This window comes from Aotus nancymaae, unplaced genomic scaffold (genome assembly GCF_030222135.1).
Source record: "Aotus nancymaae isolate 86718 unplaced genomic scaffold, 86718_ANA_hifiasm-v0.15.2.pri h1tg000048l, whole genome shotgun sequence".
NCBI lineage: Eukaryota > Metazoa > Chordata > Mammalia > Primates > Aotidae > Aotus > Aotus nancymaae.
The window spans coordinates 16,058,671-16,077,754 of NW_026988462.1; the positions used below are offsets into that span (position 1 = coordinate 16,058,671).

General features: G+C 34.8%; 1 long non-coding RNA gene across 1 annotated transcript in view; it reads right to left on the minus strand.

Annotated features, from left to right (window-relative positions):
- The window catches only part of LOC105712351 (uncharacterized), a 155,154-nt gene that overhangs the window by 16,218 nt on the left and 119,852 nt on the right, over nt 1-19,084 (minus strand). The window contains exon 3 of the long non-coding RNA XR_010337300.1: nt 3,165-3,254. This is a non-coding gene — a long non-coding RNA (uncharacterized LOC105712351). The remainder of the gene's footprint in view (nt 1-3,164; nt 3,255-19,084) is intronic.

The following is a 19,084-nucleotide window of genomic DNA, read 5'->3' on the forward strand; positions in this document are numbered from 1 at the left end:
TGAAAACAAATAAAAGAATCATTTATTTCTACTAAACTGGTCTACTTAGATAGGTATATCAAATAAATACGAAAACAGATTTTTTAGTAAGATTGTTTAGAGTTATGAAGGGAAATGTATTTCAAAATATTAAAAACTTCCTGTATTCACCAAACTTTACTAACACATTTTATTTCCTCTCTATACTGGCTAAGATGGAGAGGAAAAAGCTCATCAGGTTAAGGTAACTGAGTCTTCATATTTCCTAATTCTTACACATCGTTGCCACCAGAGGAGTGTGGTTTAGTGAAAAAGGTAAGATTCAATGAGAACTATGTGAAATATTATGATAGATTCAAAAAATATTTTTTCTTTAACACTAAAATTGTGATATTATTAGATAATTTAGAGCTGAGAGAAGCTAGATATTTGAAACACTTTTCTATTTTATGAAGATGTAACTAATCATTACCCTACACCAATGTGTGATAGGAAAATTACCCATCAGGAGTAATACAATAAAAATGGAATCAATTACCCTTTTTAGAAAACAATGAATACTGCGATGATTCAAAAAATTACTTTATAAAGCTTTGCCAGTTATAATCTTAAACACAACTTTAAAATAAAACGAAGATTAGCATATTGGTCACATGTTTAACACCAGGCATTTGAAGCGCTAAAACATCACAAATTTGGTTAGGAAAATATTTCTCACTGGTATTACTTTGAAAGTAAGATTATGTATTAAATACAGAATATTTTCTATATTATTCAAATTTTATGTATTTTCTTTTTTATTTAGTCCATTGATCCATGAATTTATTTTTATGCAGGATGAAAAGTAGTGATTCAATTTATTTTACCAACATTGTTTAGTGATTCAAACACAATTAATTGACATGTTTATTCCCCCTTGAGTTTCAAAGCCACTTCTGATATATATATATATACATATCATGCACAGACAAACATGGTTTCACCTTTTAAATCTCTAACTTTAGTCCACATGTTTATACCTCCAGCAACATAGCACCCACATAATATATCCTGATGTCTGATAGAGTGAGTTCCCTCATCTCATAATTCTTTTTCAAGAGGTGCTTGCCTATTTTGGACCCTTTGTACTTCTTTAAAATCAGCTCCTCAATGGTCAAATTCCTGAATGAACTTTTTGTGCTTCGATTGGGATTACATTAAATCAACAGATTAATTCGGAGAAAATTTATGCTGATAATATAGAATTTTCCAATTAGTGAATATATTATAAGTTTCCAAGTTTTGACTCATCAGTAGTCACTAGTTTTTTTATAGAGGACTTTTACAACTTGATAAACTATATTCCAAATTCAACCACATTTCCAATGTTTTTAAAAATAACATTTTCTAAATTTAATATTTAAATATAATAAAATTGCTTAATTTTAAAATATCTTTGGGGCTGAGTGTGGTGGCTCATCCTGTAATTCTAGCCCTTTGGGAGGCCATGGTGGGCAAATAGCTTGAGCTCATGCATTTGAGACCAACCTGGGCATCATGGCAGAAACCCATTTCCACAAAAAATACAAAAATTAGCCAGTCACGCCTGTAGTCCCAGCTACTCGGGAGGCTGAGGCAGGAGAATTGCTTGAACCCAGGAGGTGGAGGTTGCAGTGAGCCGAGATTGTGCCACTGCACTCCAGCCTGGTGCCTGGCAACGGAACAAGACTCTGTCTCAAAAAAAAAAAAAAAAAAAAATTAGCCAGTCATGGTGACACATGACTTCAATTTCAGCTACTCAGGAGGCTGAGGTGGGAGGATTACTTGAGCCTGAGAGGCAAAGAATGCAGTGAGACAAGATCACACCACTGCAATCCAGCCTGGGCAACAGAGTGAGACCCGTTCTCAAAATAAATAAATTAAATTAAATATTGTTGGTATACATTGATATTAAATTTGTATATTGTTATTTTATCCACCAAGCTATCCTTTAGAATATGTAATATTTTATCTTATATTTGTATTATCATCTACAAATAATAAAATTTTTTTCCTAATGTTTTTCCTTATTAAACTGGCTAAAATCTTTATCTCAAAGAAAAATAAAAGTAGTACTAATTGCTCCAGGACTTAAGATCTTAGGCTTGCAAGTGACATGTCATCACTTCTTTCTTGTTCTATTGGTTAGAGCAAATCACATAGCCAAACCTGAGGTTAGGTTACGGGGAAATATATTCCATCTAGTTAGTAAAGAATGGAAGCTCACTGGCAAAGATTATGGATAAAGGAAGGAATGGAGAATTGAGCCATTAATACAATCTCCAACCACACATTTGTTTTTAGCAATTTTGAAGTTTAACTTTTTCATGTTTCTGCATGATATTTACTATAGAATGCAGTCTTATTAGATATACTATTGCAATAGATTGAGTTTCCTGGAAGCAATTCCTGGGACAGGGTTTGATATTCAGGATATTTGAGGTGTCAATACATTGATTGAGAGTTGGGGAAAACAGGATTGAGCAGAATATATCCAACTGCAATGTGAGTCAAAGAAACTTTGGGTGATTCATTAGCGTCCTTTAGAGAGAATTAGTATATCAGAGTTTTTTTGTTGTTGGTTATTGTTTTCACATAGGTCCTAAACGTCCAAGTTACTTGAGTATCTGCAGCTAGGACAAATATTGAAGAATCTAACAAGTGTAGGTGATCTGTTGAGAGCATTCCTAGCAGCTGGGGCAGTAAATATTTCCTTGAAGACAAACCTGAGAAAACCATTTCTCTGCATACTGTACCTCTATTACCTTAAAGAAATGTGTTTGTTTTCTTTTTCACAGCATACTAGGTATATTATCAAATTGTTATTAAATACATAATAAATGAAAGTATTTAAAAATTATAATTTTCTCTTAATTTATTAATGTAAGGAATTGAAGTATTTAAAGTTATAATTTTCTCTTTTAATTTATTAATGTAAGGAATTGAATATTTCTATGGCTTGAATGTAAGGCCTCTCCCAAACGCATATTAAAATTTGATTGTCTTTATAACAGTTTTAAGAGGTGAAACCTTTAAGATGTCATTAGACCATAAGGGCTACATCTTTATGAATAAATTAATGCTGTTATTGCAAGAGTGTATTTGTTATCTATCACAGGAGTGGGTTCCCTATAAAAGGATGAGTTCAGCTCTTTTTTGTCTCTTACCTGTATGATGTCTTCTCCCATGTTATGATAAAGCGAGAAGGTCCTTTTAAGATGCTGACACCTGTATTTTGAACTTCTCATCCCCCAAAACTGTGAAAAATAAAATTTTACTCATTATAAATCACGCAAGCTATAATTTACCCATGGTATTCTGTTTTGGCAGTACAAGCCAGACTAATACAAATACTTTCTAAATTTAATTAAACCTCTATTTCCTGCATCAAACTAAATTTGTTCCTCCATTTATGCCTTTGGGTTACATTTTGAATGATTTCATCTTACCTAACTTTCATTTAACTTATGATTGTCAACAATGTATTAGCTGTAGATTAGTTTTTAACTTTGATTATTATAATTTTTATTTTTATATATAAGAATTTTTTTTTCCTTTTCCAAGTCTTTTTTGCAGTTTCTAATTTATTTTCATCTAAGCATTTCTTTGCCTAAATTGGCCAATAGTATATACCTCTGTGCAGCCATTAGAAGAAGAGAAAATGTTGGCCAGACATGGTGTCTACTGCCTGTATTCTCAGCAGTTTGGGAGGCCAAGGCTGGTGTACCACTTCAGGAGTTCGAGACCAGCCTGGCTGACATGGTGAAACCCGTCTCTACAAAAAATACAACAATTAGCTGGGTGTGGTGGTGGGTGCCTCTAACCCCAGCTACTTGGGAGACTGTGGCAGGAGAATCATTTGAACCTAGTAGGCAGAGTGAGCTGAGATCAGGCCATTGCATGCCAGCCTGGGCAACAGAGTGAGACTCTATCTAAAAAAAAGAAAAAAAAAAAAAAAAAACAAAGTAGAAAAGATATGGATTTACTACTGGTTTCCTTTTAGTCTATGAACTTCACCTTTTATGTTAAAATTTTTCTGGACACACAGAGTGTCTTATTAAAATTTCTGCTTGAGTAGACCCAGACCTTGACTTCTGTTTCCTCACTTTCAGGCCCTTGCATACAATTCTGTCAAATATAAAGTTGAAATTAAGCAGTTGGAAAAATGCTCCAGAACAAAATAAGTTTTATTTATCTGCTTTACATTTGGGGTACTGCTCTTACTTTGAATCTAGACTGATTTTTGCTATCTTGTTAGCTTTTTGGGAATTAAGAAACATGTAAACATCGAATTTTGCATTTTCAGTTCCTTTTAATGGAAAGATTTTGTTAAGATAGCCTTTATCATCATATTACTGAAAATAAAAATTAAATTCACATATAAAAATCATAACCTAAGGATTATAAAACAGAAAGTCTATGTAAATTCATGGAAAATCAATAAACTATATCAAACTACTTAAGATTGGAAAAACCAACAAATGTTATATTTCTTAGTAGAGTAATACAGACTTGGTGCACATTACAAACTTACTTTCTATTTACTTCAAAAAAATGTATCTGTCTTTTTTTTTTTTATGAGATGGAGTTTTGTTCTTGTTTCCCAGGCTGGAGTGCAATGCCACTATCTCAGCTCACTGCAACCTCCACCTCCTGGGAGGATTCTCCTGCCTCAGCCTCTCAAGTAGCTGGGAATACAGGCATGCACCACCACGCCTGGCTAATTTTGTATTTTTAGTAGAGACAAGGTTTCTCCATGTTGGTCAGGCTGGTCTTGATCTCCTGACCTCTGGTGATCTGCCCACCTCAGCCTCTCAATTGTTGGGATTACAGGCATGGTTCATGGAGCTCGGCCTGTTTTTTAAAATATATCAGAAAACTCCCTGAAAAGATCACTCTACATACCCTATAACATTTTTCAAAGCAGGGCTCAACTTAATCAAACTGATTAAATATATCACAGTTTTTTAATATGAAAATAATTAAAATAGAACAAGATAGAATAAAATAGTACATAAAAACAGACTAAATTGCACATAGTATGTATAAGAATTTAATTTGATACTTTTGTTTAGCATAGATACAAGTGTGTATAGTGGAGTTTTTGAAAAAAATAGTTTCATATTCTTGGTTAAAAAAGTTTGAAAGTCACTGGATATATAGGGAACACAAGCAAATAAGAAAAAATCCACTCTACACACATTGAAGGAAGAAGATATTTTTTTCTATCACATTTATAACTACAGGAGTAAATTAGTCCACCTTAACACACATAAAAACCTTCTGCTATTTGGAATGATTATGATAAATGCAATAAAACAAGTGTTAGGAAATCTCAATTAATCAGGATTTAGGTTTTAAATGTTTGTGTCACCTTTGCTTTTTTTTTCATTCCTGATTTTCCATACTTGTTACTAGGTGAGTAGTACAAAGAAGAGCATAAGAAACTTGACTATTTAAGTTTATTTTATCATAGGAAACTAAACCAAATTTTAAAAGAAAGAAATAATTGAGTTTTTGATAGAAATATAAAACAAATAGGCTCAACAGATGATTGTTGTACTCCTTGGGAATTTTATTTAAGGAAACATTATTTCCTCTGATACTATGATTAAATTAAAGTTGATTATAATTGATGAACTTATGTTCTATATTTGCCATTTTCTAGTACAAAAATTGCTTAATTTTGATGTAAATTAGTTTTTTAAAAAAATCAGAAGCAAATATAATCCTATTTTCTCAGGGATATGTATGATACAGTATGTACATTTCATGTCAGTAATCGAAAAAGTGCTAGAAAAAGAGATTTCCTATTCATTCAATATAAATAATGACTTTTACTGATAGCTCTGCAACCATTCAATACTCTGAACTACCTTATACTTGTATAGCATGTATAAGCACAGTTTATAATTTGTCAGCAGAAAGACATCTTGCAATTTGCTTGCTATATAGAACTGACCTCATCAGTATTACCTGGAGAATGCCATCTAACATTGACAGCATTCTCTTAGTTAAAGATAGAAAACTGTTCAGGATTTCCATTAAATTTATATTCCCAGGGGTTTGTAACTCAGAATCAAAAACATCACAGGTGTAAACTTAGCATACAAGGTGTTAGCAGGGTAGTTTATTTTAAATGTCCTTCAAGTTTAAAAAGGCAACTGGGCAGCATGAAGGACTACATAAGAAAACATCTGTATTCACACTGTCTCTGTTTTCCCAGAAATCCTGCTGATGTTTTAATCAGGGAAAGACAATGATAGAACTGCAGTTGACTGAAAATATCATACTATCTAGCCAGCTATTTCTCTGTCCTCAGTTGTTTACATATGTTCAAAAAGAACTCTTCTAATTCTAAAGATATCTCCAAATAAGAATGTCACAATTGTATTGCATAATCTGAGGTGGGAATTGCCCTTTAGAAAAGAATGGTAGGAGTGTAAACTAGTTCAAACATTGTGGAAAACAGTGTGGCACTTCCTCCAGGATCTAGAAATAGAAATTCCATTTGACCCAGTAATCCCATTACTGGGTATATACCCAAAGGATTATAAATCATTCTAGTATAAAGACATATGCACACATATGTTAATTACAGCACTGTTTACAATAGCAAAGACCTGGAACCAACCCAAATGCCCATTGATGATAGACTGGACAAGGAAAATGTGGCACATATACACTATGGAATACTATGCATTCATAAAAAATGATGAGTTTGTGTCCTTTGTAGGGACATGGATGAATCTGGAAACCATCATTCTCAGCAAACTTACACAAGAACAGAAAATCAAACACCACATGTTCTCACTCATAGGTGTGTTGAACAATGACAACACATGGACACAGGAAGGGGAGAATCACACACTGGGGTCTGTTCGGGGGGCCAAGGGAGGGACAGCAGGGGGCCGGTGGGGAGGTCAGGGAGGAATAACATGGGGAGAAATGCCAGATGTAGGTGATGGGGGGATGGAGGCAGCAAACCACATTGCCATGTGTGTACATATGCAACAATCCTGCATGATCTGCACATGTACCCCAGAACCTAAAGTACAATAAAAAAATAAAAAATAAAGTAAAACAAAAATTAAAAAAAGAATGCCATGGCTTTTAATCTTTTGTCTTAGATCTGGCACTTAATAGCAGCTGGTGGAATCCAAATTAATATAAACACTAATTACTCAAAATGAAAAACAGTAATAATAATAATGCCTTCCCAAAACATTTGTGCTGAGTCTTGGAAATTAAAGCATATAAAATGGAAAGTACATTGTTAGCATTATGATTTGAGATACTTCAAGCAAGATACCTCAACACAGAATTTTCTATTGCCTAAGTGAGAAGCAGGCTAAGGTGCTGATACTGCTAACCTTCAGTGGTATCTATTATAAGCTGTCTAAGCCTTCTCCTTATTCTTTTCCTAGTAATTGCAAGAAAGAGGGATTGTGTCTATTGATGAATGTTTATATTAGAATCACTAATGTCAAATTTTATTAACCTTGAAACTATAGAAGTCACTTGAGGCCTTCTGTTCAAGATGAAATTGCAGTGACAAGTTTTACTCTCCTAACTAAAACAACCACCAAACCAAAATGCACAGAACAATAGTTTCTAAGATAATGGACACTAAGCAATGAAGGAAAATATATAATGTAAGAAAACAAAGTGAGCTCTACCATTGTACCAAAATACTGATATGAGAGAGTTTCCAGGCTTTGGTTCAAAAAGCAGAGCCAGCACACTACCTAAGGTGAGAAGATGAATCTAATTGTCTGGATAAAACAAGGCAGCAACAGTCAACAAGGATAATTATGGCAGATAAGAGAACCACATAGACAGAAATTCCAGTAATCTGAGAATATCATTTAAGTGTTCAGTTACATATTAGCTTGTGTGATCCTGCAGTGGAACACCGAGTCTAAAGACCCACACCAAAGGCTATAAGGAATAATAATCAGACCCCAGTATATGCTGTATACAGAAGACTCATTTACTGGTGAGGAAACATATACCCTAAAAGCAAAGGCATAGAAAAAGATATGCCATGCAAAAGAAACCAAAAGAGAGCAGGGGTAGTTATACTAACAATAAACAAAACAACCTTTAAGCCAAAAAAAAAAAAAAAAAAAAGAGATGAAGGTCATTATATAATGATAAAGAGGTAAATATAGTGAGAGGATATAACAATTATAGATATATATCCACCCAACCAGGGCACATAAATATTTCTAGAAAATATTAATAAATCTGAACAGAAATATGTACTGCAAAACAATAATAGGGATTTCAACAACTCACTTCCAGCAACTGAAAGATTATCCAGCAGAAAATCAATAAAGAAATATTGGACTTACACTACACTGTAGACTAAATGAACTAGAGACACTATAGACTAAATAAACTACACTATAGGTAAAAGTAATATTCTGCTGGTATATAGACATATATAAAATATTCCATTCAGTAGCCACAAAATACACATTCTTCTTAACTGCATATAAAATATTCTTGCAATATATCATACAAAAAGTAACAAAGCAAGTCTTAATAACTTGAAGAAGACTGAAATAATACCAAATATCTTTTCTGACCAAAATTGTATAAATCTGGAAATGAATCACATGAGAGAGTTCAGAAAATTTACAAATCCACAAATGTGAAACACATTCTCCTGAACAACCAATAGATCAATGAATAATGTTTTCAAAAAATTTAAAATATTTCTTGAAGGAGTAGGGATGGATAAGATGGCTAACTACATGTAGTTAAGAAGTGTTGCTGCCACTAAGAGAGTCCAAATTATCAAGTGCATCACTATAATTTGGGCATATCTTCAAAGAGAAAATGCTCTAATATTTATATTGATAATATAAACTTTCTATAAAAATTACAAAGATTAAGCAAACTCATATAAAATTGACAAAGCTTCTGATACTTAGAGAAACTGTAAATTACAACATAGATAGTTGAGGGAGGAGTTTAGTGACATTATTTCACCAATGTGAAAGCAATCACATGTTATATTTTAAAAGACATGAATACTACCAGAAATTTACCTTAAGTTTGTAACTTCAAAAGTTAGCAATGCTATATGGTAGAAAATGGCATATGTTCACAGATGTTTATCACAGAGCTTATCACTGCAAACAATTAGATTATCCTGTCCTTTCAGCAATTGGGAACTTGAAGGCACATTGTTTCATAAACAATTTAGGTAAAATATAAAGCAAAACAAGAAGTAAAAGGAGGCCAATACAAAGTTCTCTCTCTGTGGTATATATAACTGTGTAAAATTATGAAACTATATAAATGGCAATAGAAAAAAAAGCAACAAGAAAAAAAGACTTGCATAGATTAATGGGATTTTACACAGTAGATAGTAATGATGATGATTGTTACAATTTATTCTTCTAGCATTATGTACTGAATATATAGGTTACTGTGTGGTGGGCATAGTGCTTATCACTTTATAATAATTATCTTAATTAATCCTTCTAACAATCCAAGAAAGGAGCTACTGTCATTCTTCATTTTACAGATGAGAACACTGTATCCCAGAAAGGTTTGGCATCTTATCCAATGTCAATGGTAAACAGAAGATCTCAGAGTCTAATCCAGGTTTCTGTTGCTAAAATGCTTACTATACAATTTAAAACAAACAGATAACAGTTAGACACTTAATGAAAATTCCCTGTTTTCAGTAACTTTGTTTCTATCATATTTATGACGCATACACTAAAATACATTAAGACAATGTTTTCTTATTCCTTATATATTTGCTATGTTAAAATGTTTATGGCCCATTTGCTCTGTTAAAATGAAATTCTTTTTTTTTTTTTTTTTTGAGATGGAAGTTTGCTCTTTTTGCCCAGGCTGGAGTGCAACAGGGCAATCTTGGCTCACCACAACCTCTGCCAACCCCCTGGGTTCAAGCAACTCTCCTGCCTCAGCCTTCCAAGTAGTTGGGATAACAGGCATGCACCATCATGCCCAGCTAATTTTTTGTATTTTTAATAGAGACAGGGTTTCACCATGTTGGCCAGGCTAGTCTCGAACTCCAGACCTCAGGTGATCCATCCGACTCGGCCTCCCAAAGTGCTGGGATTATGGGTGTGAGCCAAGGCACTGGCTGTATATTGAAATTCTAACCCTTACATGATAGGAGATGGGGCCTTCGGAAGGTGATTAGGGAGTGTCATCATGAATGGGATTAGTGCCTTTTTAAACAGACCCCAGAGAGACCTTTGCCCTTTGCATTATGTGAGGCTGTGACAAGGTGGCACTGGCTATGAGCTACAACACAGGCCCTTACCAGACAGCAAATTTACCAGGGTCTTGATCTTAGCCTTTCCTACCTCCAGAACTGTGAGAAATAATTTTCTTTTGCTTAGTTTTGTAATTTTTAAAATTTTTATTCTTTTCCAGACTCATAGTTTTAAAGTTTGTTTCTTTATTTCATAGTTGAATATACAATTATTCATTCTAAAAGTATTCAGTGAAAGATATGCTGTTTTCAAAGCCTAAATGTCTCTCATCATTGTCTCAATAGTGTTAGGATTATGAGACCTATGCAATTAATCATTTACACTAATACAGTCATCTTTTACTGTTTTCCAACCATTCATTTGCATTAAATACTGAGGGGAAATAAACTAAAGTGTTCAGAAAGATTGCTTCAACAGTATTGTAATGCTGCCACCCTGCATTGTTCCCTGGCAGACACTCCACTAATTCTAAAAGTACATAGGAAAATGTTTAAAATTGTAATGCAATAAGACAAAACTCCAGAATTCAATCAAATAAAACTGATTCCTCCACATCAGACAGAACTGAGTTTCTCACACTTCTTTGAAGTTGACATATCTCAGGCAAACTTAAGGATTGAATAGAGACACTTCTTATACTGCCCAAAGTATCTGTGTGTTGGGTATGACATTCTTTCTACCAAGGAGAATCCTTCACTACTACTTTTCTCTGTATTACTTCTTTCATTTCTTATATTAAGATAGGAATTCTATTGATGCCTCTGAACATTTCGGGGTACAGAGTCTCCATGCTAAATGCAAAGTTGGAAATTGGGAGATGATTCGTGTCTTTAATTCCACATTGAAATGGGCTTTGCCATTTCTACTCTCACCCTATAGAAGAAACATTTTCTGGAGATTTAAATTGCTTTAGCCCAGATGATAACAGATCAAATTCTTAAATAGTTCTGCCAGACCCAAAAGAGAAAGAGAGAAACAGAGACAGTCCAGTCTTTGGCCATTTTATCTTCTGGTCAGAGGTGGTGTCAGGGTTTTCTGAGATCCTTATGTTGGTCCCATGTACTTTAGAAAGCTCGTCTTTTTCCAATTTTTTTTTGTTTCTGAAAAATCACCTCCTCTTGAATTTAATCAATAGGTATGAATTCAATTTTATCTTTCTCTTCAAAAAGGTTTTTCTGTGAAATGATATTGACATTAAATCTTGCATCTTTAAGGATTACCTGGCTGAAGAATTTGTCCTGATGCTCTTCTATTGTTAGGTAATTTTGCTGGTCTTTTTTATAATCTTTTACTTTCTTTGGTTGTTGGAGACAATGTTACCAGGACACACACACTGGCTTTGCCTCTCTGGGTTGGCTCCATTGTCAAGCTCTGTATGATGACAACTTTAGGCACATATCTTAATAATCAGTCAAGAAGAGGAGAGTGTATCTCTTTTCAGAAGCCCAAACTATTTCCGCTTGGATGTGGCCTCATCAATTTCTGTTATAAGCTACCCACTTTGTGGTATTTTGTTACAGCAGGCCAACAGACTAAAACAATATTCTACATGTTGCAACTCATTATTCTACCTTGTACTCTAAAACTGTAGGTAAATGCAACCACTAATTGATGCCAAGTTTCATAATTGGTTAAATCTAAAATGTGAAGTGTCATCTGGTCTCTCATCTCTTCTCTAAACATAATGAAAATATTAGGGAACATTTTGAAATTAGTATATGTTTCTCAGAAAGAATGATGTCAAAATTTATGGCATATGAGAACATCAATTATATGTTCTCAAAAGGACATTACACAGGCAATTAGCTCCCTGACATAAGAGTGAATCTGACAGAGGTCATATGTAGTTTCTACATTTGTCCTAAGAAATAAGTGTTATAATATTAACCTCCCTTTGTGAATAAAACAGTAACTGCATTAGTTTTCTACTGTTGCCATAACAAATCACCAGAAATCTAGCAACTTAGAACAACACAAATTGATGTCTCACAGTTTCTTCAAGTCTGAAGTCCAGGGGGCTTTTCACTGGTGGTGAATCTGTACTAGTCTGCAGCAACCTCAATTCTTGCCTCCTCCTCAGAAAGGATCTGACTGAGTGGCTTTGAGACCAAAGATAGTTTTAGAGCAGGAGTGAATGCTTATTGAAAAGTTTTAAGCAGGAAAATAAGAAAGGAAAGTACACTCAGAAGAGGCCCAAGTGGTCAACTTGAAGGACAACTGTTGAATTTGACCTTTTAATTTAGATTTTTATAGGCTGGGCTACTCTAGCATCTTGCATCCCATTTCCCTTGATTCTTCCCTTAGGGTGAGCTGCCCACCTATGCGGTAGCCTTCTAGAACTTAGGAGGTAAGCATCACAGTGTGCCTACTGGAGTTGTACCCATGTCCATCTGAGGCATTCTTCCCTTTTCCAGTGGAATGCCCCACAGAAGGTCATATACCAGTTGAACTCTGCCATTTTTCTCTTAATGTGCATGCACTAGCTCACTCACCCTATTCCTGAGATCTTATCAGGAAGCTTCCAATCACCAGTTCCAGGTGTTGTTATCTATTAGGAAACCGCCTTTCACTGGCACTGGCTGCAACCAATTATTATTTTAGAGAGGTAGTGTGACAACTGTTTGGTCATCACCTGATAGTCACCTGATACTCCTGGTGGGGTGTGGAGGCCCTCTCCTGCCCTGTTCTTGTCTGAACCAGCTACCCACTGTAACCTTGCCCACCTCAAGAGTCCAAAACCCCAATTCTTTAGGGAAAATGGATGAAGGTCAGTCTTCTGTAACTGCTGCCTGCTGATAGAGGGGAGGTGGTGGTGGTTCTGTGGGTCTTGGTCTCTTGGACAGGGTTGGCTCCATGGGTTGGTGAAAGCAGTGTTCAGCTAGGTCCAAGGGAGACAGTGGCAGGATTTCACCTCTAGTCATGTCCCACTGACAGGTGGGACTATTGAGAGGATGGTAACCCTCACTGTAGATTATATGGAGTTCAATAGCCTGAAATGAAGAGGAGACTTTTCTTTTGAGCTATTTACAGATTTTAATAGTTGAGTAAAATAAACCCATGTAAAGAAAATGAGGAGCCAGCAAAAGAAACTATCATCAGAGTAAACAGACAACTGACAGAATGGGAGAAAATTTTTGCAATCTATCCATCTGACAGAAGTCTAATATCAAGAATCTACAAAGAACTTAAACAAATTTACAAGAAACAAACAACCCCATAAATAAGTGGGCAAAAAATTTGAACAGACACTTCTCAAAAGAAAACATTTCTGTGGCCAATAAATATGACAAAAAGATCAACATCACTGATCATTAAAGAAATGCAAATCAAAACCACAGTGAATTCAGGCCAGGCACAGTGGCTCACAGCTGTAATCCCAGCACTTTGGGCGGATCACTTGAGGTCAGGAGTTCAAAAATACCCTTGCCAAAATGGTGAAACTCCATCTCTACTAAAAATACAAAATTTAGAGTGGTGGTGGGCACCTGTAATCCTCCTACTTGGGAGGCTGAGGCAGGAGAATCACTTGAACCCAGGAAACAGAGGTTGCAGTGAGCCAAAATCACACTACTGCACTCTAGCCTGGGCGAAAGAGCTAGACTCTGTCTCAAAAACAAAAACAAAACCATATCATGCCATTCAGAATGGCAATTACTAAAAAGTCAAAAAAACAACAGATGCTGTTGAGGCTGCAGAGAAACAGTAACGCTTTTACATTGTTAGTGAACATGTAAATTAGTTCAACCACTGTAGAAGACAGTATGGCAATTCCTTAAAGACCTAGAACCAGAAATAAAATTTGACCCAACAATCTCATTATTGAGTATATATCCAAAGGAATATAAATCATTCCATTATCAAGAGATATACACATGTATGTTCACTGCAGCATTAGTCACAATAGCAAAGACATGGAATCAACCCAAATGCCTATTAATGATAGACTGGATTAAGAAAATGTGGTACATATACACCATGGCATAGTATGCAGCCATAAAAAGGAATGAGATCACATCCTTTACAGGGACATGGATGGAGCTGGAAGCAATTATCCTCAGCAAACTAATGTAGGAAAATAAAACCAAACACCGCATGTTCTCACTTATAAGTGGGAGCTGAACAAGGTGAACACATAGACACATGGAGGCAAACAACAAATACTGGGGCCTGTTAGGGTTCAGGGGTGGAGGAGCAGGGAAAGCAACAGGAAAAACAGCTAATGCATGGCAGACTTAATACCTAGGTAATGGGTTGATAGATGCATCAAATCACCATGGCACATGTTTATCTATGGAACAAACCTGCCCATCCTGCACATGTACTCTGGAACTGAATAAAATGAGAAAATGTGGAGCATATTTGTTTCTCTCTACCTGATTTCTCCAGAATTTTGAAACTACTTGTGAGTATTCTTATGGCAATATAGTTATTTGCATATGTGCAATAAGAATCCGTTTTTTGTAACAGGACATAATTGGTGAAACTGGTAATTTTACCAAGGCATTGATTGGGTGTTTACTGAAATTGTATGCATGCTCACCTGAGGCGTTCTTCCCTTTTCCGGTGAATGCCCCTGGAAGGTCCCATACCAGTTAAACTGCACCATTTTGCTTCTTAATGTGCATGCTCGAGCCCACGTCCCCAGTTCCTGAGATCTTATTGGGAAGCTGCTGATCAACAGGTTTAGGTTTTTTTATTTACTGGGAAACTGCCATTTCCTGGCACTGGCTGCAACCAGTTCTTATTTTAAAGAGGTCGTGTGTTAACTTCCTGATAATCAGTTAATGATTACTTGACATTCCAGATAGGGTGTGGGGACCCTCCCCTGCCCTATTCCTTTCTGACTAGCTACCCATTATCAACCCATTATTATTACGAATTTCATAAAGTTGAAATCAATGTTGGAGAAATTGGTTATTTTACCAAAGCTTTGACTAAGTGTTTACTGGAACTGCATGCATGCTCATCTGAGGTGTTCTTTCCTTTTCTGGTGGAATGTCCCTGTAAGATCATAGCCCCTAAAGGACTACACTTAATTAACAGAATTATTCAAGTTGTTGAAAACATTTGTTTTTGGTTTTTATTTTTTGCAATTCTAGTACTGAGGTCCCCATTTCTCTTTTTCACTGTTGTCCAGGGCTCACTTACAGCTTCTAGAAGCTGACTGCATTTTCTGATTTCTGGCCCCCTTCAATGCCACTAATAAGGATAGGAACTTTCTCATGCTTCATATTTAGCTGACATTATTAACACCTTTTCCTCTGCCTCCCTCTTGGACCACATGTCTCTAACTCTGCTACCTTCATTGCTTATCTTTAAGGGTTTGCAAGATTGTTTGGGACCCATCTGAATTATCAAGACTAATCTCCCTGTCTTGAAATCCCCTAACTAGCAGCCTTGTTTCCATCTGCAAAGTCCCAACACAGCAGTATCATATCTCATATTACAAGATGAGAATCTTGGAATAACATATTTGGAATTATGACTACCACAGTAACCAAAAAGTAATTCTGCTCACATTTTCTGCTAATAGGTCAAAATAGTATTTTTGGTCACACTTAACTTACACCTAATATATGAATATATCATAAATTTTAATGTATGCATGTTTAAAATGAAAATTTTTTAATTACTAATTTGTTATTTAACTTTTAATTGTTGGTTGAAAAGTTTTGTTATTTTTATTTGGAGTTGTAAATACATATGTATCTCCTTTTATTCTTCAATTATAGGACTTTTTTTTCATTGATCTTCAAATCTGCACCAGAGGCATGTCAAATTACATATTTTGTTAGAAGGAACTTGACTATGTTAATTTCTAAAGGTATCTAATCACTCCATTTAACAATGTCATTTCCTTTCTCTCATCATACATAGCTAATTGACTTCACATATATTTAATATAATCAAAGTAACTACTTAAATAATCTTCAATGCCTAAGTACACTCTTAACAGCTTGTGTTGATTTAGATGCATTGGAATATCTCACCCTGGGAGAGCTCACATTATAATTTCACAGGGATATACAACAGTGTTAAGAGAACATACCTGGTAGGACTAAGTATATTTTTGCTCAAAATGTTACCTGTCCTCCTCTTTATTACCCCTAGGATGGATTGGAATACTAGTCCTTGGTATGCATTCCTAAATTTTATCGATGCAAATCAGAAATTCCTAATAAACTGAAGTCTCCACTTTGTGGAAAGATCAGTCATAATGTTATTTTTTGGGGGGGACTCAATTGTAATTCCCCATCTTTCATCCCCATCTTTGAAAAGGCAAGCATAATTTTTAATTATTTTTTTTAACACTGGCCTGGTTCTTTATTAAAAAATAATTAGAAGGCAAAAGGAAATGTGTTTCTTCCAATATTATTATTAGTTATACTAGTATACTCTAATGTGGTATCATTTTAAAAATTGCATTTCCCCATGTTCAGTCAGTATGGAATTCTAGCAAAATTGAGCTAAATTCAGTCTATTAATCCACTAAAATCCTCTAAGATATGCAGGGACACAGTCCTGAACATTTCACTTACATTTTGATGGATATATATTCTCAAGCCATAGATCTAATTTATAAAGTTTAAAATGAATGCCTCCTTTTAAATTAAGACAACCGGAAAGTATGTGACTCTTTGACATAATCACTTTGAAAGCTTGAATCTTTGCCCTTGCCTCAAATTACTTTTTCAGCTTCATCTCTTGCTTCTATCATCTATTCAACAAATACATGTAGGGTACAAAGTACTGTGCTAGGCAGTAGAGATTTTCATTCTTTCTTTCTTTCTTTTCTTTTTAAAGAACACAGCCCCTGTTTGCAGAGTGCACAGTCTGGTGGGGGCTGCACAAGGATGACTGACCGGGCAGTGTTGTGAGGGCTGTGTGAGACATGTCCTGTATACCCAGCATGTGGGCACACACAAAAGAGGCTGAAGCACCTGACCCTCAATGTCACCTTGTCTTTCCTCCAATACACCATTCACATGCTTGTCTCTGCACCTTTCATCAATAGTATCCTAATTCTATAATGTGTTTTTCATCATTGTATAATAACAGAAATATTTTCTATATTTAAAAGGCAATTTAAAATATAAAATTATCCAAGATTTCTCCTTGCAGTCCAAATCATGCACACATGTAACTCCTAGAATAAGAAGAACAAAGTTCCAGGTCCTCTGTATGTACAGGGTATAGGTCATACCTCTGGGAAACTTAGAAACCTTATAGGTAAAATAAGAATAAAATATCCCCTTCACTACGTATTTACGGTAATAAAATGACTATATACATGAAATAAAACATCAATTAAATTACAATATGTTATTTAAATATCTAGTTTTTGTGAAATATTTTAATGCTTTACAAACTTGATTGAAGTAATGAGAGGGCTGGCACTGTGCTGGGCGTTGTTTGCTTATTACATCACATTTTAGGACTTTGCTCTTGCATTTCTCTTCTACTTCTTCATTTACACTACAGACACCTAGAAATTGATAACATACATTCTTATTTTTTCATGTTAAAAGAAACAAAATTCACCTTGTTTCACTTATGTTAGCTATGACCATTTCCTCTACTTTCACCACATTATCTCCTGGAGAATGAGTCTACATTTAATAGATTTAATTCTTTTTTACTGATTCTGCTGATGGTGTCCCTAAATATATTTTCATGCCCACAAATCCACATGTCTACTTTTGCATATGTAGAGCAGCTGTACTTCATGAGTAGAGCGACTATTTTCATAACCTTATTATCTTTTATAAGTCTATGACATTTGACCCAGCTGAAATTTCCTTGAAAACCTTTGTTCCCCAACTTTTAAACAACTTATAAGTCTTGTTCTCCTCAAATGTAATTAACCTAAGTAACATGACTATTTATTATGCTGGTTAAACTTTCTTTGCCAGTTTTGAAGTTTCCTTTGTCTCTTCACCTGCTTTGTACCTGGGTCATTTCTCTGTTGTTTTTTCATGCTTCATGTTACTTTCTTTATTGAAAAACTAACTACTGTCATGTAAAGAATATATCTGTAAGTATAAAACTAATAATTTATTCAAATATATAATACAGATACATAAAATGGGAGAAGGGCTCATTCTTAAAGTAGAATGTTAACAAATAAATGTAGAAGAAATAATGTAACTAGAAAAATAGCTGTTAAAATCACTAGATGAAAGTTTAAAGAGAAGAGAGATATTTATAACACTTCAAAGTATTTCACCACTTATTATTTATAAATTACAAGAAGAAAATACTAACTTCACAGGGAAGAAATCTGGCAGATATTATCTAAATCAACTGATCAAAGTTAATATCACCAATAATGCGACAAGCTGGCATCCAACATTTCTTAATGCAATTCAGTAAGAGCACATTGCCAATTATGTGGTATTCCTGATGAATATTTGATATCTAAATCTAATCAGGTGGAAAAATCAACAAACCCAAGCAGGAGATTTTACAAAACAACTGTTCTATTTTTTTGAAGACTAAAATTTTTTAAAGCAGTTTTTGATTCATAGCAAAATTGAGAGGGAGGAAGGTACAGAGATAAATATACTTTTTCCCCCAACACTTGCACAGTCTTTCCATTATCAAAAAGAGTGGTAAGTTTGTTAGAAGCGATGAACCTATGTTGACACATTCGTATCACCCAAAGTCCACAGTCTAGGTTAGAGTTCACTCTTGGTGTTGAATATTGAATGGGTGTGAACAAATATATAATTACATATTTGTCCAATGATGGACAATATCCATCATTATAGCATCATACTTAGCATTTTCACTACCCTAAAAAATCTTCTGTGTTCTAT